Source organism: Wyeomyia smithii, chromosome 3 (assembly GCF_029784165.1).
Source record: "Wyeomyia smithii strain HCP4-BCI-WySm-NY-G18 chromosome 3, ASM2978416v1, whole genome shotgun sequence".
NCBI classification, from domain to species: Eukaryota; Metazoa; Arthropoda; class Insecta; order Diptera; family Culicidae; genus Wyeomyia; species Wyeomyia smithii.
The window spans coordinates 105,983,226-106,009,201 of NC_073696.1; the positions used below are offsets into that span (position 1 = coordinate 105,983,226).

At 39.4% G+C, this 25,976-nt stretch overlaps 1 protein-coding gene across 5 annotated transcripts in view; it reads left to right on the forward strand.

The window, feature by feature from the left end:
• LOC129727737 (uncharacterized) overlaps positions 1-25,976 on the forward strand; it is a 212,654-nt gene that overhangs the window by 135,724 nt on the left and 50,954 nt on the right. The window contains exon 1 of one of the 5 annotated variants that reach the window (XM_055685853.1): positions 1,734-1,758. The exons of the other annotated variants lie outside the window; for them this stretch is intronic. The gene's annotated coding sequence lies outside the window, so the exon portion shown is untranslated. Of the gene's footprint in view, positions 1-1,733; positions 1,759-25,976 lie in introns of those variants that run through there. 5 annotated transcript variants of the gene reach the window in all.

A 25,976-nucleotide genomic window follows, 5' to 3' on the forward strand; every position in this document is an offset into this window, starting at 1 on the left:
ATTGCTTCATTCAGAAACAAAGTGTTTATAATGGGATGAAATCAATATGGGACTGCTATGCATTTATTTTTCATATGGAACAGTTCAAGTGGAATGTTTTTTCGAAAAGTTTTAAAATAAAGTCGGTCTAAATTTCAGTTTTTCAGGTGAATTACGATGTAAATAAGCTACTTTCATACTCAACTCTAAATCGATAAAAATCCAAATGGGAAAGTTATGCTATTATAAAATTTCATTTGAGAAAAGCTTCCCCAGATGAAATTCTGCGCACGGCTGTTTGTGTCGTTGTTTGGTATCAACCGTTAAAAATTAGATCGTCGTTTGAAATTAGCCTGCGAAGCAATGACCACGTTTGCGAATAATCACATTATCTGTTCCGTAATACTACTGGAATTCGAATACGGATTATAACAAAGCGGTCAGAAATTGAAGCTACAAGAATTTGTCCCGATAACCTACATCTGCTTGCATAACTCAATCTTCACCGGAAACTGTGTGTTATGTAACCACTAAAACAACGGCGTCTAGCAGGTTGTAGCATTTTTTCGCTTCAAAGTTGCCCCGCAGTAACCGATGGTATTCGGTAACTCGGCGTTTTATGCGACCAACGACGGCGGTGAAATTATTTAAATAATCGATTTTTATGCCCACGAAACCCAGTCAAACCGTAGCCATCCAGCATAATCTCCACATGTCATTACGTCAGAGCGCTTTCTTTTTCTCTCCGTTCACACTGCACACTGCTTGCCACTGCTTGCACAAATCGCGAAGCTCGATCTCGACCGGCTCTGTCACCGGCGTTTGATTGTGAGCCGCGAGCCATCAAGTGTAAAGATGAAGAAAAACCTGAACCGCAAAATTCACTGGTTCCAACTGTAACATTTGCATCCGGCTGCCAACTGGAGCTAAGATTGCATTTATTTACCATGCTTCAAAAATACAGCTAAACAAGCGTCAGTTGATGTTTTGATGCGCCAATCGTGTTACAATATTCCACAGTAACAGCAGATATTCTGTGCATTGTTGCACGCAAAAAAATATCTTACAAAAACATCATGCAGCATACAGCAGAACGTAGTGCCATGTAGATGCCAACCGCGCTGGTTATGATTCTGTACCATAAATCATAAGTCTGCAGCAGAACACAAATTTCAAACTTGGCTGGCAGCAGGAAGGCATTCGACTGTAGGTCGTTTGAGGTTGTTTTTTTTTTCTCCACAGTAGGTATACGTACAAACATGACTTCTTTCCAGACCAGAACTTGGCTAACCTCGGCTTAGATTTTTATGAGCATCCGCAGAACATCGTGCCCAGAACGCTCCAAGATCGTTGGAGAGCATACCGCACTGGTTCACCAGAATTGTATGCATGAAGCTTTCTGCAGCCACACGCAGTGTGTGATGTATTTTTTTTTCTAACCAAGCCAGAATAAGTTATGAACTGGTATAAAAACTCAACACAGTTCCCACGGTTTCATAGCAGACTCCTAATATTAGAACCAGTGGCGTCAACAAAAAACAGAGATAAAAGGGGTAGATTTTTTTGATTGGTGGATCAGATTTTATTTACGATGTTCAAAATAAAAGACATTAGAACTTGAGAATTTACGTAGCTGAAAAATAGTTAAAAATTATTAGAAATTTCCAAAATAAATAAATAAATTGAAAATAAACTGATGCAGACTAATTTTGTTGCTTTTGTTTCTGATTTCAGGTAAAGGATTCCATCGCATTAGACGGTTTCAGTTGCAAATTCAAGGTAACAAATTATTCAAAAGCTAATTTAGTGAACAAATGCACCTTATCTCTCTACCAGTTGTGCAAACGATGCACACTCGAGCGCTTAGAGGTGACTTTGTTTTTCGTTCGAATGGTTCCGATTTACCGACATCGGACAGCTGCATCGTCTCACGTCGTCGTCGCCATCATCGTCATCACTCGCCAATTGTTACAATTAAACTTCCAACGGTCATCAAACTTGCATAAGCGATGCAACTACGAAAAGATGATCTGCATACCCATCAACAGCATAGTTGCACAGCACTTTTGCAGTATAGCCTGACAACGTCTATCGCTGAGCCGCCGCCGTCTGACATTCCTTCACTTGTTTGCGAATAAATTACAACTTGGAGTATAATTTAATTCCGCCTCGTTTCGACGACGACGACGTTGTGTCTCTTGGCCTAGTCAGATTTGATGAAGCCAATCTGATACACAACGAGTCGTTCCACGTGGAAAATGACTGCCATCCGCTTCGTCAAATTGTTCTTACTTTTGCTAACAAGCGTTGCGTTTTCCATCTGTGCAACTTCATCCAGTTGCATTGCAGACCGCGCGAGGTGTAAACGCTAGCACTTCGTGGAATAATCTTTCTGCAGACTGCAGACAACCACAACAGGCTAGTTAGTATTCAGAGCAAGAAGCAAGGTGTCAATGACAGTTAGTTTAGCTGCGGATGGTTACCAAGTGTGCAATTTGGCACGCCTAGGTTCAGCTGAAATAACAACAGCTTGTGCTAATCTTGGAAAATGACTTCTGAATAATTTTTAGATTACAGGTTGCAAAAGTAATGATGTCTGGAACATTGTCTTGAAGCATTTTTCGCTTTCATTTTGTTGAACTAATAATTTGAGCTTTTTATCATTCAACCTCGAATAGCACTGATAAATGATTTTATTTTATTTCTCAATTAAACGAACCTTAATTGAGGAAACCAAAATCAATTTATATTGATTTGGTGCTACCTAGCAGGCAGCTTACACTGCTTTCGCTTTCCACCATTTGTACTATATCTACTGCTGCTACGGAAGCTGAATTGAAAATGAACGTAGAATGCCGCTGTGTGTGTCAACGACAAATTTTGTGAATTATTCGATTGCAAGATCTAATGCTGGATTGAGAGGAAATAAGCAACAATGATGCAAAAACTTTTTTTGATTCCTTAAAACCAGAAAAATTATAAAAATCATTTTTGGACTGTTCTTAGGGTTTAGACGTTGAACATTTTTAAATAAAAATGATTGTTTGATGATTTAAAATTGTTTTCGCAAAAATAACAGCACAAATGACGTCTTAAGCTCATAGTAACATCTGTAAAAATTTTCAGCCAAATCGAAAATGGTCGATTACCCATTTTTTGTGAAATTGCTCAAGAACGGAAGTGTCGCGTCATGTGTCATTAATCGGAAGAGGTGACAACCAAATGAAGTGATGCAGGAGTTAGTTATACTAGTCGATTGATCCCCGTTTTACCAGGAAACGTTTTCAAAAGCATTCATTTTTTGAGATAAAAAAAACAAAAACCTTTAAGTACAAGCGCTGTACTCCGTTTAACTAGACATTTTAAAGTTTGTTCTGTAATAACAATCGTAGAACATCTACTTATTTATAACTTGAAACATCTACATGTTGTTATTGTTTGTTTTCGAAATAGAAAAAAAATCTAAAATCCTTTCACCAACAGCCTCTCAAGGTGGCATTTCCCTTAATCAATATAATCCAGCAAAAAGTACTATCGTCTTTCCAGGCTTCGCTCCCTTCCAAGCAGCGGAAGGTATATCATGAGCTTTTAAAAAAAAACAACACTAGAAAACTGCGCCGCACTCCATCTCCAGGATAGGGTTTCCCGTAATGAACCAAGATGGGTAATGGAATGAAATTGGTACCTTTTCTTCAGCTCATTCTGCTGTTTCTGTAGATATAATGTAATTTAAATAGGAAGCTCTTTCGTGTCGCATCCGTGCAATCAATACGTTCGCCCTGGTTCAGATTTGCTGGAGATTTTTCCACCGTTTACGCTAGCCACCACCATAGCCTGTCGTTCAACGACAAAACCACGGATAAGCTGCTGGAAAACATTTGTCCAGTGCAACAGAAGAAACGGCCGCGAAGGAAGCATCCCGGGACCATTCGAACCACTAACAGAGATCTAAATGTCACTTCTACAGGAAAGAGGTTTTTTTTAAATAGTTTATTTGACACGGCACGATACAATTTATGTTCAACTGAGCCAAGTACATTTTTTTTTTTTAAATTCTAAATTAGCAGGGAAAATACAGGAAAGAGGTCACCAAAAGGAAAAAAAATATCGGTTTCGGGTGGCCATGGTCGTCCTAAATTTTGTTGAACTAAATTGATAAAGGCTAGCTGGTGTTTATTTGTTTAATATCACATCAACTGACACATAGGTGGTCTTAATGATAAATTAAATCTAGGATGTACACGTAATAAAAATCACTTCTGGAGAATGTTTATGCTTGTCGACTACGGAGAAGTTGCTTGAACATATTTACCGACATGTTAAAGTCAAATGAGGCTGCAACGGTGTTGAAGCTTGCTGACATAAAGCGAATGGGATCATGTTGTCCATATGATGCATTACGCTGGGGCAGAGAAAGAAAATTTCTTCGTCTTAATGATCGTTCTGGAGCATATAAATCTAATCGCTCTAAAATTCTTGGGACGTCAATCTCACCAGCAAGAATTTTGAATACGAAGGTAGCCTGTACATCAAAACGTCTTTTATGCAGTGTTTTTATGCCTAAAAGTCGGCAACGATCAGAATACTCTAGTAGCTGCTGCGGATCTTGCCATGGCAGAGAACGTAGGACGTAACGTACGAACTTCCGTTGCACGGCTTCAATTTTTGTTATCCAATTTGCGTTGAATGGACACCACACTACCGAATTCGTTTCAAAAACAGAACGGACCAGGGAGATGTACAGTGATCGAAGGCACAGTGGATCGTGGAATTCCGATGCTATCTTAAAGATAAATCCAAGTTGTCGATTCGCCTTTGCAATAATCTCGTTGTAGTGCGCCCTGAATGATAGCGATGATTCTAACTGGTTAACCTTCGTTAATGTTTGGTCAAACATGGTGTAGCTGAACGTTATAGGATCATTTTTTCTATGGAAAGACATTACGCAACATTTCTGGATACTGATTGTTAGCAGGTTGTTGGTACACCACTTAAAAAAAATGTTGATAAGCCGCTGGAGTTCGTGACAGTCAGCGATACTTCGTATAATCCGCATTAATTTGACATCGTCCGCAAAAAACATTCGGCTTGGCTCTGGCAGTAATAAGGATGCGCCTTTTATGAACAGTGCAAAGATCAGTGGTCCTAACTTACTACCCTGCGGAACGCCGCATAGATTCGAAAAGTGTGTAGAATGTTGTGATCCGATTTTAACGTACAGCGTTCGATTTACCAAATAGGACCTTAGCCATTGTACGAGAGCAGAAACAACTCCTAATTTCTCCAACTTGGCGAGCAGAACACCATGGTCAACGCGATCGAACGCAGCTTTCAAATCTGTATAAACTACGTCGATTTGGGCACCTTCAGTCATGTTCTGTATGCATGTAGTAGTAAATTGTACGAGATTGGTAGTTGTAGAACGATTTTGATAGAAGCCGTGTTGGTTCATCGAGATGTAATGCTTGCAACTAGCAAAGAGTGCGTTATAAATTATAATTTAGAATACTTTTGAACAAGCGCAAAGAGAAGTAATGCCTCTGTAGTTCTGTATATCGCGTTTGTCACCTTTTTTGTGAACAGGAAACATAACCGACAATTTCCAACTGGTAGGAAAAGCACATCGCCGAAGCGACAAGTTAAATAGTAAATTAAGCGGGCGAAGAAAAACAGCTGTACATTTTTTCTAAACGCAGGAAGGTAGCTAGCTGGTGTGAAAGGATAACACTTGATTCTAGGGTACTTTTACTAGTGACGAATCTAATTTGTTTTAAAGATATTAATTTGAATCGCAAATATTTTCAATTCCACCTTAAAACAACATAACTCAGTTTGATAATTAATTCGCGTCTAAAACATATTACGATGCAAATGGAAACGGCTGGTCATTAGGTTTTTTTTAATTAAAAATATTTGGTTGAAAATCAACCAAAACTGCAATACGAACCGGTCCACTACTAGCGAACGCACCCTAGTGGAAAATAATTAATTCAGAAATTTTGCGGCGAATTACGAGTTGATTCACTGTTGCACTTTGGATAAAATTGAAAGAGAGGTCAATGATTGTAACCCTAGGACCAACCGTACACCAAAATATCCTCAAATCTGCTACAAAGCCAAATCCTAACGAAACATGCAAGCCGCAAAATCGTGTAGTTCCGACGGAAATGGGCTATAATTAAATTATTTGTCGATTGGTTTGCGCTCGAAACAGTGTCTCGAATTAATGGCGGCATTACGACCGAACGTTGCCAGCGGTAATTCCGATGTCGTCTCGACCTGTTCGCTGGATCGTATCGTAATCTCCCGTGCAAGGATGTGGGACGTGCGCTATTGTGTGTTGTGTGTATGTTCAAATAAATTCAATGTTGTTGCAAGGCGTACACATGTAGTTCGTACGAACAACAGTGGAACAAACGGCTGCGAATAAGGGCGATCTGGGATCTGCTCAGCTGGGCGTGGAGTGCAAACAACTCTGGCTGATAATTAGATTGTGCATTTAAGATTAGCCGAAGTAATCCATTGCCGATATGACGGTCGCAAATGATTTAAAGGTGAAATATCAGTACGTTGCTCTTGAGATCATATTCAAGAATATGTAACTTAAACATCTGATCAGAACGCGTTGAAATACATAATTACATGAATCGGCGAATATGTTAAAATGCGGACATTTTTATTTTGATGAATCGATTTTATATTTTTGAATTTGTCGCAATTATATTTGGGGTAAAATTTCAAAAATAATTTTGAAAGCATAGAAAAACTATTCAGCATGAGCTTAATTGCTATGAAAGTAGCAAGGTATAGTATAAAATGATCCGCCCACGATTTTCATATTTTATCTTAAAATAAAACAAGAAAACAAAATTTTATGTGTTGATCCAAGAACTGATAGAACTCGAGCAACTTCAATGACCACTTCGTTTCATTACCAAGTTAGCTAACGGAATCACTCTACGAAAACTTTACCTATTGATTCATTTCACTTTTTAATTGAAACTGAAATTTTTAACGCAAACTCTGTGTTAACTAACTGATTTTGAGCTCAAATGTTAAATTATTTGCGAATATGTTCCATCAAGAAAAATTCGTCATTATTCTGTCACTCAGCAATATTTCCTATTGTGGAAAAATATATAGAACGAATGATTTTTCACTTTTTTGAGAAATAAAATCATTTGTGTTCTTGACTCTGAGCTTAAAAAAATAGCGAGTTTTGAATTACCTCTGAATTGAAATCGGAAGAATAAGTGGAGTTGCCATCATGAAAATAACTAAACAGAGTCAACAAATGCACTCAAACTGAAAATGACTACGCGTTCCCGTTGTAACATGATCAATGGAGACGCAGTGTTGTGGATTTTGGACTCGGTGTTTAAGTTAAACGATGTTTATTTTTTTCTATATCAAAGTAAAGGACAAAACTTTTATTAACCAGTGCACAATGGTCCAGAAACCGAATTTAGGGTGAAATTTGGGTCTAGAGCTCTATCACGCCGGAATTCACGCGGTTTTTTTTCACGCGGATTTCGGAATTTACGAGGTTTTTTTTACGCGGATTCCGGAGTTTACACGATTTTTTTTTACGCGGCACGTATCCACCGCGTAAAAAGCGACTTTAATGTATTTAATTTTGAAAAAAATCATAACTTTTGAACCAGTTGATCGATTTTCGATCTTATTGGGTCAAATTAAAGGTAATTACGTCTAGTTATAAGAAAAAATACCAAAAAATAAATCTGGGTCATTTTATTTGCATAATGTATAAAATTATTAAAATTTTCGGCTTGTTTTTAAATTGAATTTACTCAAATTTGAAAAATAATATATTTCTAAAAGTTCCTCCATTTATAGAGTCAAGTATGCCCTTCAAAATGAGACCAAGAGATATTTTTTATGTATGCCCCAAAAAGAATGATATACAAATGAAAAACGCATATTTTTTGATGAAAAATATTAATAACTTTGAGTAAAATTAAGATATTTACGATGTCAGCAATGAAAATTGTTTCTCTTAAAAGCTCTAAAAGTCGTTCAAAGACAGTTTTGAGATGAAACATGAAATAAAAAAGTTAGAGCGTAAAATATGTTTTTTCAATATAAATAGGTTGTTTTTAAAGATAGACAAAATCTTTTTTTTACAAAGTTACTTAAAATTAATGGAGCTATAAGTTAGAGCTGCGAAATTTCGAAACTACAAAATGAATATTACACAACAGCAATCTCATTCTCTCAGATTGAGACTGATATTGAGTGCCACCCGTGTCAATTCTCATTGAAAATCATGTCAGTGAAAAAAAGGATATTGTCTAGAAACATGTTGAATATATTTGTTTTTAGCCAATCCAATGCAAAAAGCTGATGAAGTAAATGAGCAACTACATTTTCAAACACAAGAATAACGCTAAAACAACACAGCGCGTGCGAAATCGCAATACCGTGCTGGATCGGAATCCGTACACCTAAGCACATGATAATCTTCCACGGTCAATATAAAATCAAGAAATCACATATTGCTTTGAACTGACATGTTTAGTTATAGGTCTACTTATATTTTATCAATATTTTCCAGCAAAATGATTAAAATCACTCTGAAACTCGAAAAAATCATGTTTAAATAGAACATGTTTTGAATCGAAATCCGTACACAGTTTTTTGTCTGAATCAAAACCCGTACACTTTTGAATCGAAATCCGCTCACACGCAATATAGACTGGATCAAAGTCCATACAACAATAAATCAAATTCCGTATGGATGAAGAAGTACAAAAATGAACATCTTTTATTTATAATTTATCTTTAAATTACCGAATGAGTATATTTTGAGGATCAACTGGCTCCTAAAGTTTCACACGGTTTTCTAATTTTTGATATCAGCTGAAATAGTGCAATTTTCGTAGCGTTTCGTAGTAACCGGAACGCCGGAACCTCTCGAAGCTTCCCGGTACGACTTTACCTTGCGCACCTCAGTCACAGCACCTTCGAAATTGTTTGCCGTATATTTATACTTGTTTTCTTCCATTATATGCTGAAAACAAGAAGAAAGTTCAACAATATATGCATGATACACACGCTGTACGGATTTCGATTCAAGCAAATAAAAAGAATCAAAATCCGTACGGCACAGTTTTTGTTGAATAAATACAACTTACACTATTTATTAGACAATATGCAGCTCTAAAATGACAAAGACTTACCATTTCCATCAATTTTAAAGAGATTCACAGAGTGAAACACTTATATCCCACTTAGAAATCGTTTTTATCTTAAGAACGTTTCCTTAGTAAATTCTCTAACATTACAACGAAATGACAACTGAAACCGATACACGATTGATTTTTCATTTTCAATATTTTTATTTCATTTCAACTGGCGCATAGTTTAATTTAACAGAAGGCCAACAACTCAACGGATATGTACATGTAACTATCATATGAATTTTCACTTTTATAATGCTTAAAACTGAAGAAAAACATCAAGGTGTACGGATTTCGATACTGTACGGGTTTCGATCCAGCACGGTAGTCAGTATTACCACTGTCAACCGATTAAACCTGAAAGTAATTTCATTCCCAGCTCGTTCGTGCTGACATCGATATTCACAGCCTTCAATTTCAACTGATATTCTGTTGCTGACAGTGAAAATTCGCAGCTCTGGCTATAACATTGTAGAACAAATTTTTCTTCTATCTATAAAGATAAAAAAGTAAGATAGGGGAAGGGGTGATAAAATGGACACCCTAAGCCATTTCCTAATTTCCTCCGCAGTTTAACACTACAACTATGAGTCGATAGCGCACATTAACTGAGCCACTACTGGTTTATACAAAAAATAAGAAGAAGTACTCAAATATAGTATTTTTTGTAGTTTTCATGAGCATTTTCGAAAGCAGTTTTTTGGGGGTAAAATGGACACGTGTGGGTAAAATGAACATATGGAGGTGGTAATATGAACACCTTGGACGTGAACATTAATTATCCCTTCACAGATAGTAAAATGTTGTTCCATAGCACGTGATACACTTATGCATTCACCAACAGTTCAACTTTCACCGTTTGTTGTAGAATTATTAACAATATATGACCTTATCCGCAAGAAACTGAGAAATGGCGGAAGCTTTTTTTACGGACATTCCGCATTCAATGGTACGTTTATCCGCGGTCATTATTTCATCGGTCCGAGTTTACCTTTGCATTCTTCTGATATAAACACGAAGCATCTAGATTTTTCAATGGAAATTAACACTATTTTTCGCCAACCATCATGAGCTGTCCATTTTACCCGCACATACATATTATTGAAAATACCTAAATATATCGAGGAAATCATTTAAACAATTACTAACTTTTGATGATTTCTGCTGGTTAGTACCTTATTTTTTGTAGGCCAAAAATAACATCACCACCAAGAAGGTACACGTGTTTTTTGTTTTTGATTATTATTTTGACTGTTTAAATGTATCATGTCGCATACTTTGTCTCAAATAACTTCTAGTGCCTCTAAGATAAGGTGCCAAATAAGTTTGTACTAATTTTCAACGTAATAGTCGAGATTCAAACTGGTGTCCATTTTACCACCCCTGTTCATTTTACCCACAATTCCCTTTTTTGATAATTTTTCAATAAGCGCTTTATCAAATGTAACAACTTTGTAGAAGAAAATTTTTCTCTAAAATGTTACTATAGAGCTCTAGACCCAAATTTCCCCCTAAATTTGGTTTCTGGACCATTGTGCAGTGCACACTGGGCCAGAAATGGAATCTAGCGGAACGAAATTATAGCGCTCTTAGGGTTCGACCAATCGGTTTCCGATCTTCTACAAAGTTTCTTGATATAGTTAGGGCGTCATTTTGTATGTCTGAATTGGTTCGGAATTTAGCCGCAAAGGTGGCGTTGCGATGCCAACATCCCTCCCTTACACGCTAGAGCTTTGCGGTATTCGACAAAGTTGCGGATCTCCAAATTCCATGAAACCTTACAGAATATACAAAATTACCAACTCTTCAAGTTTCAGAGATCTACGAGTTTTTATAAATTTTGTATGAATTTCACGCTTTATTGTGATAATTTTATGAATTCACTCGAAAAAATTTCTTACAACTTTTTTCTCGATAGATATTGAATAATTACGTCGTTTTCTTCCGAGTACAGAAGTTTCTGAAGTACTTGTAACCGTTGGTTACAATTCTTAGTTTTTATTTGATGTCATTATTTATTCGTGTGTTTCGAGCCTTCACGTTTCTCTCCAATACAGAACATAAGCACATAAGTTAGGGACAACTACCGCTGCAGCAATACAAATCGCTGTTTGGTCGATGAGGCGGGACCAAGTATGGCGCAAACTGCTTCAAAAATGAAGAGTTAAATTAAGCGCAAAACTATTGGAGGGAACTGGCGGACTGTCTGAGACTATAAAAGGAAGTGGACTTGCAAACTCGGGAGCTTTTTTTATACACCAGGCGTCCGTGTGCTGTTCAGCAGTGAGTTAGACCAACGATTGGACCCTCCCCCTTGGGGCTATCGGTAGTGCGTTTGCAAATTGGCCCGCAGCTACAGGAGTTACTGCGCAGCACACGGTTCGGCCCGCGAACTTGGAAAGGTTCCGCGCCTAACCCGTAAAGGAGCATCGACACCCTCGGACAATATGTCCTAATCGTTAAGGAGGGTCCCCTCTCGGTGCTGGCCATTGCGGTCAGCCGCGGTCAGGCCGATTGCGTCAAGGAGGGAAGAACGCCTGCAACATTTGTGATCAACGTTCGAGATAACTGGGTTCCCGCTATCCGCCATCCGCTTGCCGCCTCGTACCCGTTCGGAATCGGGTTGCGCAGTCGAGAGGACTCCTGCGCAGCCTAAGCAGCAAAAGTAGTGAGTAAATATTACACGCCACACCATCAATTGTGATTACACACCCACACGCCACCCTTACACGAAATATAATAAGAAAAGTGAAAGTTCTTGGTTTTTGTACTTTATCCGCGTAATCCTTGGTTACCCGGTAGCTAGCCGACCCTGCGATACCAGCAATAGGGCCTGCTCTGCCGCAAGCTTTGCCAGCCGTAAGTGTTGGGAAGTCAGTCGGTTTCATACTTAAGTGAAAATAATACACAAAATTTGAAAAAAATACATAATTTTGTGCAGTAGATATCTCAGTGGGTAGCAAGTATTAGCGAACCATGACTTCTTCTAAAAACTGTCCATTAAAAAATCTTTAGTGTCTTTTGGTGTTTTTGTGATATTTCAGTTTCAATATAACCATAAGTTTCATATAAAAATACAATTGCTATGTATTTATTGCATGGAATACAAGGTCCAGTAATCTGATACTCCATTCAACCTATGTTTCACATTTTTTTAACATTTTTAATAACATTTTACATTTGGCTAACAATTGCAGATGGTAATTTTAATGTTTCGAATCACAAAACCATTACAAAAAACGTGAAACCCAAACAAATTCTTCAAAAACTCGTAAAATTCCAAAAAAAATCAAGAGACAGAAACTTTGTCTTCAGGGAGAGCTGCGTAGCCGCAAGGTTACAGAGTCCGCTTTGTCAAGCAAATGGTCGTGGGTTCGAATCTTAGTAGAATCAGTCCATTCGATGTCGAAGCTGGACTTTAAGTATGGGTTTATTCTCAGGCTCCCCACCACTTACACTTCCTTCACACTGAAATCTATAACATCTTTGCGTGACTTCCTCTAACCAAAAACATAAGTCCCTCTTATTAATAAAACTGGCCAGAAGGATGCACAACGAAACTTCTCCAGGGAATTATAATTGGTGATATTTGGTAAGAAGAACGAGCGTCGGTATAGTAGAACAGTAAGCATGTGAAAGGAAGAGTATCACATTACACACAAGCACTGATAGACACCCGGGCATATCTCACAATAGATCTACGATTCTGGTCGCAGTGAGGAAGTCCAAACAGGAAAAAAAAACCTCTATTTCTTTTCTTTCGTATCGTTATTTATTTCTTAATAGAAAACAACAATCATCGACAACATTGCATAATTTTTACACTCTTCGTAGTGCGTCTTAACTGGTGTTAATAAATAACCCTTTAGCTTTTTCTTAAAAATTTGAATTAGCTTTTAGAGGAAACTGCAATGACCTTGCGAAGCTTTCGTGTCCTCACTTTCCTTTAAAAAAAAATATATATATATATATATATATATATATATATATATTTTTTTCTTCATCTAGTTTATTTGACACGGCACAAATACAATTCAATGTTTAACGGCGCCAATTATATCTGGTAGCTTACTTTCTAAAGTATCTTAATAACTAAAAGCAAATTTTTTATCCTCGCTGCCGGCTACGAGCTGAAACTAAATCTAACTTAAAGCTAGAATATTTTGCATTAAAAGCACAGGTTTGCTGTTTGATGGTTTTCATTGCCATAGGTAAGCAGCATATTAAATTTGTTCCGCTGCTGGGCCAAGATATTACGGACTGGCATATTGGGTTGTTTCCATCGGGCCTTGAGAGTATCGTGCGGGTCTGATTGCTGTTTCCGGATCCGGGGTCTTAACGTGTTCTTGTCGTTTGGTTGGATGTAGGCGGAAGGGAAAATATATATATATATATATATATATATATATATATATATATATATATATATATATATATATATATATATATATATATATATATATATATATATATATATATATTTTTTTTTTTTTTTTTTTTTTTTTTTTTTTTTTGTTTCAGGTGAAGGGGAAATTTGCATCCAAACCCCTGAGGTGACCAACCTCAGGGAGTGTGGGGTTGGTTTGAATCAGTGACCGGACCCACTAAAACCCCTTCAGTCTCCAGCCCATAATACTCCCCGGGACCACCGCTAGGTATTGCTTCGGGGAGCGGCTTTTGTGCTCTGTGCACCCTCTTGGTTCTTTAGGTCTTTTTGCTAACTTAGCTAACTAACCTGGAGACTGGCCGTTAGCTAACACTGGCGTGTCGGTGGTCAACCTGTCGCCTGTTTTGCAATTCTAAAACTATTTGAGAGGCGGCTGTACAAACCGCCCTCCAAATGTTTGGGTCTTTACACATCCTCCGAACTAGGTTGTCCGGAGTGGTGTCTGGCCCGCTCACTACCATCATGTCGCTCCGCGCATGCACAAAACGAGGGCACACGAAGAAGACATGCTCAGCAGTCTCTTCCGCATCCGCGCACTCGGGACACATGGGGGACCCCGCATGCCCGAATCTGTGTAGATACTGCCTAAAGCAACCATGGCCTGACAGAATCTGTGTCAGATGGAAGTTCACTTCTCCATGGCGCCTCCCGACCCATCCGGATACATCCGGAATAAGTCGATGCGTCCATCTACCCTTCGCGGAATTGGACCACTCCTGCTGCCATCTGATCATCGAGAATGATCTTCTGGTACCTCGTATGCCCCTTGTGTCACGTTGATCGAAGCATTCTACGTCCTCCTTAATGGCTATGCTGATAGGCAACATGCCGGACAGGACGCAGATTGCGTCGTATGACACAGTTCGATACGCGCTCGCAACCCTCAGGCACATGAGCCTGTAGGTACTTTCCAACTTACTCCGATGTTTACTAGTACCTAGTGCTTTGGACCACACTGGCCCGCCATATCTCAGTATGGACGAAGTCACGCTAGCTAGAAGTTTCCGCTTGCTGCCGTACACTGCTGAGCTATTGGACATCATGCGAGATAATGCTGCAATAGCCATTGAAGCCTTCTTGCAGGCATATTCGACATGGCTCCCGAAGGCGAGCTTGTCATCGATCATCACCCCCAGCAGCTTCAGGGAGCGCTTAGAGGCGATGGTGCAATTCCCGACACTGATCAACGCCTGTTGCTTCGACTTGCGGTTATTGACAACTGAAATCTCCGTCTTATGATGCGCCAGCTCCAGTTTTTTGGAGCGCATCCAGTCCTCGACGACGCTTATAGAGTGCGAAGCCGTCAACTCAACCTCCTCGATCGACTCGCCGTAGACCTCAAGTGTGATGTCGTCCGCAAATCCAACGATCACAACCCCTTGGGGGAGCTTTAGTTTCAGCACTTCATCGTACATGATATTCCACAGTACCGGGCCCAGGATGGAACCTTGTGGAACCCCTGCGGTAATTGGGACACATTTTTGACCCTCGTCTGTGCTGTAAACTAGCACACGATTCTGGAAATAATTTTCCAGAATCCTGTACAAAGACACCGGAATGTCTAGTTTCCGAAGCGAGTGGGCTATGGAATCCCAGCTAACACTATTGAACGCATTTTTCACGTCCAACGTGACGATTGCGCAATAGCGAATGCCCCATCTTTTACGCTGGAGTGCTACCTCTGCTGTTTTGGTGACGGACAGAATAGCATCCACCGTAGACTTGCCTTTTCGGAAGCCGAACTGGTTACTCGACAGACCGTTTGCACATTCGGTGTACCTAACCAGTCTATTGAGAATAACCTTCTCGAGCACCTTACCCGCCGTATCGAGCAGACATATCGGTCTGTATGCCGACGGGTCACCAGGTGGTTTCCCTGTCTTCGGCAATAAGACCAGCTTCTGTCGCTTCCATCTGTCTGGGAATGTACAGTCATCCAGGCACTTCTGCATGACTTCCCGAAATAGTCTGGGGGCCTCTTTGATGGCCTTCTTCACAGCCAGATTCGGAATCCCATCCAATCCCGGTGCCTTGCTCACCTTCAGGGAGTTGGCGATCGCGATGAGTTCCTCATTCGTAACCGTTTCCGCCTCCTCTGCCTCGGCACGGCTAACGCCGTCACTCATATATTGGGTGTTCGGCAGGTTGGCCGACCACCTCTGGTCTGAGTTTGAGATACTGGAACGTCGGTGAAGTGACTCGCCAGCCGGAGGCCAAGGATTTGGCTCGTGGCGTGGAAAGAGTCCCTCTATGATCCGCTCAAGCATCGCTGGTGATTTTTCTGCGGGCGCCATCGCACCCTTAGTCTTGGCCATCACCATCCTATAGGCGTTACCCCACGGGTTAGTGTTGGCACTAGCGCACAGTCTTTCGAAGCACGCACGTTTACTAGCTTTTATTGCTCTCTTAAGCGCCGCTCTTGCGGAACTGAATTCCCCTCGACGATCTTCCCTTTCTTCGTCGGTTCGCGCACGTTGAATCCTTCTTCTCGCTTGAAGACACGCTCTGCGGAGGTCCGCTATCGCGTCGGTCCACCAGTAGACTGGTGGCCTTCCATGCCTAGGCTGGCGGTTCCTAGGCATAGTGGCGTCGCACGCCCGCGAAAGTATGGCAACAAGTTGATCAGCGCTCGGGTTACGAATTCTGCTTGCCTCGTGTTCTAGTCTAATTGCTTCCGCAAATACCTCTTCGTTGAAGTGTGATATCCTCCACCCGCGAGGAGCTGGAGTGTTAATTCTACTCGCCACATGCGGTCTCGTTTTACAGTCTACGCTATAACAGACCGCCAGATGGTCGCTATGAGTGTAGCCATCGTCTACCCTCCAGTTCGTGATCAATCCTGGACTACAGAATGTCACATCGATGATCGACTCCGCGCCGTTTCTACTGAAGGTGCTCTTCAAGCCGACGTTGGCCAGATCTATGTTGAGCTTCGCCAAAGCCTCCAACAAGATCCGGCCTCTCTGGTTTGTGCGTCGACTTCCCCACTCAGTTGCCCATGCGTTGAAGTCGCCCGCCACTACCAACGGTGATAGACCGATCAGCTCCCCGGTGGCTCGGTCGATCATCCTTGCGAACTGCTCGGTAGACCAACGAGGCGGAGCATAGCAGCTGCAGTAGTACACTCCGTTCACCTTGGCAACCGCGTATCCTTCGTTTGAAGTTGACACTATCTCTTGAACCGGGAACCTGCTCGTCGTCCATATTGCCGCCATACCGGACCCGTCCGAAATCCAGTTACCGTTTCCGGAAGGAATTCGGTAGGGGTCCGAGATTATGGCGATGTCCGACAACGACTCAGTGACTGCTTGGTATAGCAGTTGCTGAGCCGCGAAGCAGTGGTTCAAATTTAGCTGTGTCACTCTCACGCCCGTGGCTTGCTAGTCGGCTTACCGGCCGTGCACCTCGGGCCTCCCATTATGTGCTTTGCGTCACGCTTCCCGGCGCACGCCAAGCACTTCGGGGGCTCTCCGCAGTCTTTGCTTTTGTGGCCTGCAGCACCACACCGCCTGCATAGGGAGCTCCTGTCAGGCCCCTTGCAGCTAAAGGACTTGTGTCCTTGCTCGAAGCATCGAAAGCAGACCTCCGGCGGCTGGTAGATGCTGAGTGGGCACATTGACCAGCCCACTTTGAGCCTCGCTACCTTTAGCGCCTGGTTTGCGTCTACTGACGAAAGCCTGACAGTGGCGGTCTGGGTTCCTACTGGGCCTTTGCGCAGTCGAACTGCCTCTGGTGCCACAACCACTTCGCACTGCTCCTTGAGGGCATCCACGACTTCGCATGCCTCGGTGACTTCGTCCAGGTATTTAAGTTGTAGGGTTACCTGCGACGTGAGTGCCCGAACCTGCACTCTATCTCCAAGCGCCTCTTGGGCCAATGCCCGATAGGCTGGGCCCTTGTTTCTGGCTTCTTTGCGGAGCTCAACGATCATTTCTCCCTTGCGGGATCGGCGGATGCTACGCATATATATATATTACGTTGAACCCAGATTTAAGGATGAGAATCTTCTTCAGCTTTCGGGAGCCAAACATTGTGGCAAAATCTGATCTCACAGTGTTCGAATGTTTTACTCGTGACCAGGAATCTACAGTTTTGATGGTGAACGTAATTGGCAAAATAAGGAAAAAGTGTTGAGAAATTGTGAACATCGAGATGCGATGATTTACAGTTTGGAGGAAACTGAAGCAACTTTACATGGCTATACACGTTCACTAGTGTGCGCAGGTGAAAAGTTACTTATCTCTATGATATGATACACTAAGTGGTCCCCGTGGCTCTGTGGTTAGCGATGTCGGTCGGCTAGCTCTCCCACACGGTTGTGATGTCGGGTTCGATTCCCGATCGAGTCAAGGAACTTTTCGAGCTGGAAATTTTCTCGACTCAGCACTGGGGCACGGTATATCGTTGTACTTATCCTACACATGCAAAATGTGCCAAAAACAATATCGATAACGAATTCTCTCAACTATAATCTAGTTGATCGAGACCGCTATTAGCCCCAAGGCTAAGCGTGCGATATTGTTTTTTGTATGATACACTATGCTCATGTAAGATATAAATATTGCTTTCTAATTGAAGACTACGTGCAAACAGAGTATCCATGTTATTCCGCTTCCTCGTTATCGCAGCAAGTTTTATAAAGTCTTCATTTCGAATTTTATTATACAGCCTAGACCTTCAAAAAGAATAATGTTCTCGACTACACTCTGAATATCCAAAATTCACAAATGACGTAAAAACCTTCATTTTCAGATAATGCATTTGAGATAGAATTAAATTGACAACTTTCATAAATAGTTTTTTTTTCCTGTATAATTCTGAACTATAATTTTTCGAGAGCAGGTTTGTAGAAATTTGCTTCAATTCGTAAAAAATATAAAATGCTGATTCATGATTCTAGATACTGCGATTTCTAAAAATAAAGCGAAAGTGATTTTCAAACCTGGATTATGGTGATTTAAAAAAAAAGAAACGCATTAAACTAACATACATATTTGCTGTTCTAGTATGAAATGAGCATCATTGTTATCTATTACTGTTTTCTCACGTTCGATTATTTCAAGAAAAAATTTGAGTTGCTTCTAACTAGCATTTGAAAATTGGTTTGTGATCGAAAAATAACACTCATATACTCCAGTGACAACATCCATAATATTTGCGAAACCCACGTCAATCTTTAATTCAATAATCGTATTTGGTTCACCCTCTGAAAACTATCTTTTAAATTCGTTTCATTCGTTATTGGAATTGGACTTACGTTGGTATACGATTTGTGGTTTACTGGTCTTATAAGTATAAAGTAATAGGTAGTTAGTATAACAAAGGTTCCTGCACCACTAGGTGGATTAATTCAGGTTTTTTTTGGTTTTGGCCACCAGACCAGTGTAGCTTAGCATAGTTCTGACTATATATATCAATGGTTGCTACTACGTGATGGGTCCGAGCCACTCAAGATGCACAATGAATCAACTGAAAGAACGACTGGGAGTGGTAATTCCTTCTCACCGTGCATCATTCAATGACCCGATTTTCTTAAGGGCAACAACGGCGCCGGCCACGTCCTTTTAGTCAGGTGGGGATATCGTCGGTTTCGTGCAACACTGGCACAACTTGAAATTTTTCCATTTTGAATTTTTAATGTCAAACGATACCAAATACGGCTGAGTTCTATTTCACAAAGACGTGTTTCAAAATTCACAAAAAACTGAGTTATAAGCTGAAAGATGGATTTCAACTTGCTTATAGTTTTTGTGGACGTGATAAAGGTAATTTGAAACGCTAATTTTTCAATCCCGATTTTCTAGGAACTATTTATTTCTTTTTTGAAATTTTGTAATGTAGTCTTTGCTTTGATAGAGACCGAGTATACCTCTGCATCCCTACACAAACCACGGAAGGGAGTTTTTGTTGGTGAGGTGGATTTCTGATCAGGATTCACTTTGATTAGTGAAATGACCATAAGTTAATTGGATTAATGTAACAATATAGATTTGATCATGTACATGTAATGTGAGATTTCTAAAAATAAACTATACAATACAATTAGAAGTATTAGACATGTATAGAAGATCTCGGTTTGCTACCTTGCATAACTGGAGTATTCAAATTTTTAACGCAGGAAACGCAAAAAAAATAATAAAAATAGATTCGAAAAACATGTGGAAAGTGTCCGTTATGTTGTTATATTAAACATATTAAACTACATGATTCATGGCATATCAATAGTTGTGTTTGTGCTCCGTTCTGCAGCTGAAAACACGAATTGAAATAAGTTATTACAACAACATTGCAGTGATTACACAGACGTGTCGCTCCTTTCTACAACCATTCACCGCACGAAGTAATCCACACGTTCACGCGTCTACCACAACCACGAACGCTATCGGTAAAAAATTGAAAAATCGGAGCACGGAGATGCGACGATTCACAGGTTGAGCGAAACAGAAACGACCCTACACCCTACAATTCATGAATAAAATTTCAACAAGAAACATAGGAGCAATTCCACAAAAAAACGGCAACCAATTTAATCAACCATTTTTGATTTGGCTGAAACTTTGCAAAAGATCCCATTTTGTGTTCATAACTAAATCGAAACTTTTTTCTTGATTTCTCCATGATCGGATCGGTTGTATTGTTAAGGTAATTCTTTGTAGTTTTTATGAAAATAAATTTAGATTTTTTAAAAATGAGCTTTTCAGATAATTAATTTTAATTTTTCCTTTAACTTTTTTTCGAGAAAAAAAAAACAATTTTTTTAGAGTGTATTTTTTTTTCCCTGGAAAGACAAAATTATTATCTACAACTTTGGTGAAGACGTCACACCGATCAAACAAACCGTTTTGGCCCTAAAAATGTTTGTAATCATCAATACCTTCCCAAAATAGCATTTTTCAATAGCTTCTCAAAAATGGGTCGTGTTCCAAAAAATTAAACCAATAGCACAAAATGGCATCTTTTGCCTATAGAAACGTCTATGCAAAGTTGAAAAATGACAATTTAAAAAAAATATTAAAACTTGCACATTTTTTGTGGAATTGCTCATGGAACTAACTTCGGCAAAAAGACTGAAAAAAAGAAAAAAAGAAAGTCAAGTCATCCGTGAGTCGCAGGGATAACGTGTTTGTTTGATTTTCACCATTTCAAATGTTCTGAAATTTTAGTTAGAATGGTAATGATTTTAATTGAGTGGATTTCCAGTAAATTTTATTGCATGACCGTGAACGATGCACATGAAATATTTCATCAGAGTATGACAGCTAGTTACATGAATGAGAATCTAGCCAGAATCTAGAAGATCTAGGATTTATTTTGAGTGGAAATTCGAGGAGGTTCGTTGTAATTTTCCCCAGAATTTCGCTAGTGAAAATGGTTTTTACCAGCACTGATCAGGATACGATACGATTTTTATTTTGTTCTAAGCATTCGAAAAATATTTCCTGATCTAGATGTTGGACTTTGATTAACAATAATAACACTGGTCGACAATAGCGAAAACAAAAATTGCCCTGGAGCTTTTCAACCATTCCAGTTAATTTTAGTGTCCCTAGCCAACTCGGAAGTGGGTCAAGATTTCAGTCAAGTCCTCAGAGACTTTAATGAAATTTTCCGTTAGGTCTTTTAACGTACTTCTGTCAGTGCTAGGAGCACCAAAATTCATAGGAATGGTTAAAAAGCTATTTACCAGATGCTATTTATCCTTAAAAAAAACGTGCAAACATTTTTTCACTAAACAATTCATTTGCTGTTCATTTTTAATCTAGACCATACTCGAAATCAGAAATGAGATGAACTCAATTGTAGTTTCTCGGTAAAATTTAGAATTTTAATTGCGTAATTTGAATTCTAGAAACGATGACTGTGATTATTTGTGATTTTTTTGTTATTCCTTTTTCAATTTTTGCTAATTTTTTTGCTTCAAATAAGAATAAAAAAATGTGGCCATATATTCAGGAATCAAATTAAATAAAATTATTGTCATAGATACATACCTAACTTTTAAAATTAAGAATAAACTTCATTAAAAAATGAATGGTGAATTTGACTGGTTTTCAATGAACCTTAGTACGTTTACAAATGCTAATAAACATGCCCATATCGGTCCAGTCAATGCTGAATCTGCTGTTTCAATGAAACGGGTAGAGAAATTCAATTTTAAAATATACTGTGGCTTTTATTGACAGTGAAGTAATTGTCATTCATCATTAAATAATCAAGTTTAGTTTTCAAAATTGATTTTAGTAATTTTCATGATTTGAACTTTCTAGTTTTTTGAATGTCTTGTCTTTTTTGTATTTTATTTTATATATTATGTATATTAACTGATTTCCTCTCAGCTGGTTTCGAGGTATGACGCTGGTCTAACAGGCCACCCTTACCAACACGCAGAGAATCCTGAGTAAGAATCCACAGGATATCGATTAACACGGTGACGGAATCGTGAAAAGAATCGCAAACACGATCCGGAGGATTCCCACTCACGGTTCTTATTCAAGAATCCCATATACAGGGCATTCCTAAGGATTCTTTTTACAGGAATCCTTTTCAAAGACGCTCACGAATCCAATGTGAGGAATCCTAGAGAATCTATGCGAGTCGTATGTGTTCGTCAGGGCAGTCGTCGCATGTTAGATTCCCGGCACGGAAGAAGGCCGTTAGTGTCAGTAGGATCGTTGCGCTGGCCCCGCAATTGTTCTGTACACTAAACAGTTGGCTGCGAAGTTTGTGTATCAAAGAAACTGAACAGCACGAGTTACCTCGGCTCTAATCCAGGGTACACAGTTCTGAAAACTACACGCCACGTAGAAAATTTTCTCATTTAAATTTTAGTTACTTCTGACGTGAACCACGATTTTGTATGAAAATTATGTACAATATCATTTAGAGTTGCGTGGAATATTATGGACTCATAATATTCCACGCAACTTTAAATGATATTGTACATAATTATTTAAAAGAAATTTAATATTGAAGGCCAAATACAAACGACGGCAAACATGGCTGCTCTTGAACCAAGAGGCAATTCCTCTATTTTTTCTTTTTCTACCCCCTTTGACCTTGATAAACCAAGTGCATTCCGTTCGCCTCCGTTCTTCGCGACAAAGGCTCCGATATTTTATTTGTATTGAAATATGAATAGCGCTCTTAGGACCCATGAAAAGTTACCATTAATCTCAATGAGGACAAAGGAGGTTCTCACAAACTGCGCTTCCAAATGGGGGAACACGTGCACTTGGTTGCTCCTCTACCGGGAGGCACCCAACCGCGGAAATAATTCACAGCTCAGAAACTTGCTGCTTTATTGTCCTTTCTGTATTTCACCAAATCCGGACTTGCCATGCATCGCATAGCACTGTTCCTAATTGCGGTCTCGAGTGTGAGTCACGCTTCGCCGTCGCGAGAATGGAATTCTTATTTATTATTTTTTATCTTTTTTATCGACAGAGTTCGTAGCTTCCCTTGTAATCTCCGGCATTCTTCAGATTGCATCGATAATAATGAACTGCAGGAAATTTATATACAGTGAGAAACACTGTGGGGAAGTGGCTTTTAGTAAATTTAAGATTATTTATGAAAATATTGCATAAAATATTGCAAAAAGAAACGAGTTTAACAAAAAAAGCTAACTAGTTCTTAATCGCAGCAGACAAATTATTATTGATCTTCATTCGATGAACACAACTGCAGCTTTGGACGTTTTGTCACGGTATCCCTTACTTTTATCTTTAGTACGTCAATAGAACATCGAGAAGTGGTTGCTCTTTATTATCTTTGATTCACATTGTAGATGAATTCTTCCACAGAAATCACGACTTCCGACAACAATGCTGTTCTTTTCTGTTGCAGCTAAACCGAGCAGTAAGGGATTTTCATAGATGACTTTTGGTTAGACTGCGGTTTTTGTATTTTGTGTTTTTTACTTTTGTTGTTTTCTGATTTTGAGTGCTGATTTTTTCATGGTTAGCTAATTAAGTATTTGAAGAGATATTTTTATGACTAGCTGAATAATTCAAAATATGTTTACGACTAAATGTTGCACCTTGTTCGGGATTGCAAATGCACTTTGTATTGCAAGGCGTGCGGCTTGCGCCATGCGACAAGTGCTGATGACTTTGTACAGCAAAGTAAGCACAAAATGCATCGGGCGCTCAATAATTCATACACGTTGCCATGAAGCTCACTGCTAAAATCGCAGTACTTGTCACGTTTCCCTAGTCCTTCATCACTCGCACTTGACAGCCCAAGTGCTGGTACCGGAGATGACGATGCTGATGCCAGTGGAAAATACACATCCTAGCCCAGGTTGGCGGTGTTGGCGCAGGTACTGCTGTCTGAATAGCGTTTTGATTGTGATACATTGCTATGGACGCAATATACAATAATTTGTTCAATGCACGATCACGTGAAAAATCTAAGAGCATTTCAAATTATAATTAATAATTGATTTGATGATGAAGAAAGCGTAACTCGTGCTCAGACTGCTTATAATTGGGTGGAAAACAGATTTCCAATCGGCCAACAAGCAACAAATTTCAAGTTGTGCAATATTGTCAGTCACATTAGCCATAAATTCAAGCGTAGTATCCCAAATAATAATTCAAGAGAATGTGCTGCAGATTGGCTTTTATTTTGGGAGACGAAAAGGCAAAATTGCGAAACAATGTTCCATCCGAATCAAACCAAAGGCCCAAGGATCCTGTCGTTTCGTTCGGTCGATGTTAAATTCTCATTTCGAGCGGTCGCTTTCGGTGCCATAAAAAACACGCTTTTTCTACCACGCGGGATGAAAATGTCCTTCGGCGCGGTCTAAACATTCTTCCACTCGGATATACTGCCTACACCACTACCGCTACCGCCAGCAACAACTACTGCAAAATGAGTTTCCCGTTTTTCTATCGGAGTGCTCCATAATGGAGAATGGGTGCAATAAACATAAAATCTAAATTACCAGAAAATTAAACGGGCAACATGCTTTCACGCCCCATCCGCGCCCTTGCGCTGCGGTAATGACAGACCTATTGTTGACAGTTTAAAACCTCTAACCCAACGGACTTCCATACTCTGGATCCGTATGCTATTTATACCTATATGGAAGCGAACCGCAAGGAACAGGCAGACTGCGCTACCTGATAGATAGAACCAGCATAGCATGTTTTTATTTCTGTGGGAGGATGTAATACCTAGAAATTGAATCGAAATGAATAAAAATGCAATGAAATTGACCGACTATTCAAACGGTGGTAGTTTTACTATTGCAAAGCTTTTCAAGAGCAAATTGACTGACGACATAGTTTTTTTTTCTATAAATATCGTGTTGCAACTTGGAAGGAAGACAATCAAATTCTTCTCGTGTCGGATGGAAGCAGACAGAAATATGTGCTCTTAGTCACGCACACGTTTTGTAGGCGGTTGTGTGTTGCATATTTCAGCTGTGCGGCTGGAGGACAGCAAAATTCTGTTCGTGCTGGCGTTCACTGGTGCCAGAAACGAGAGTTCGAAATGCTGCTGTGAAGTCGAATTAACCATCTTCCTTAAGACGTTCTAACATTTCCAAGGAATAAGTGTATTGCATTTTCTTAAACGAATTCAGTGTTTTCAGCAGAACACGTCTACTTTTTGATTGAAATCATATCGATTTTGTATATACCACCGTTTATGCAAAGTATTGTCGAGTTGTGGGGAGCAGCAAACTACTGCGTATCTGTAGCGGATTTTGACAGTCGAATTCGATGAAAACCATTCACTAACCTTTTCCAAAACAAGTGTGAAATAATTGGATTGTTGTAATAGTTGGGATTGATGTAATTGCAAATTTTATTCAGTTATCGCTAGAATGCTAAAATGGACAAACCGCGTACACGAATTTATTTTCATGTTGGCAAGTAAGGGTACTGAACCGATGAAGCTCTCAACCAAGCGACAAAATAATCCGTTCTACCGTTTTGCAGTTTGGAAAGAAGACAATCTGATTCTTCTCGTGTCGGATGGAAGCAGATAGCAGAAGATGCAGCTGAGCAATTCCATGAAAAATGTCCAGATTTTAATATTTTTTTTTCTCATATTTGATTTAACTGAATCTTTGCTCAAATGTTCTTATGAGCTATAGATGTTCTTTCTATGATATTTTTTTTAATTACGACTAATTTGAGTAAAAAGTTTATCAAAAAAAGATATTGATGATTATAAATATTTTTAGAGACAGAATAGTTTGTTTGATGGGTGTGACGTCTGCGGCAAAGTTGTGTGTAATAATTTTATCTCTTCGAACAAAATATATACCGTAGAATACTTCTTTCCAGAGAAAAAATGAAAACTATTTAAAATTAAGTGTCTAAAAGAGCTCATTTTTT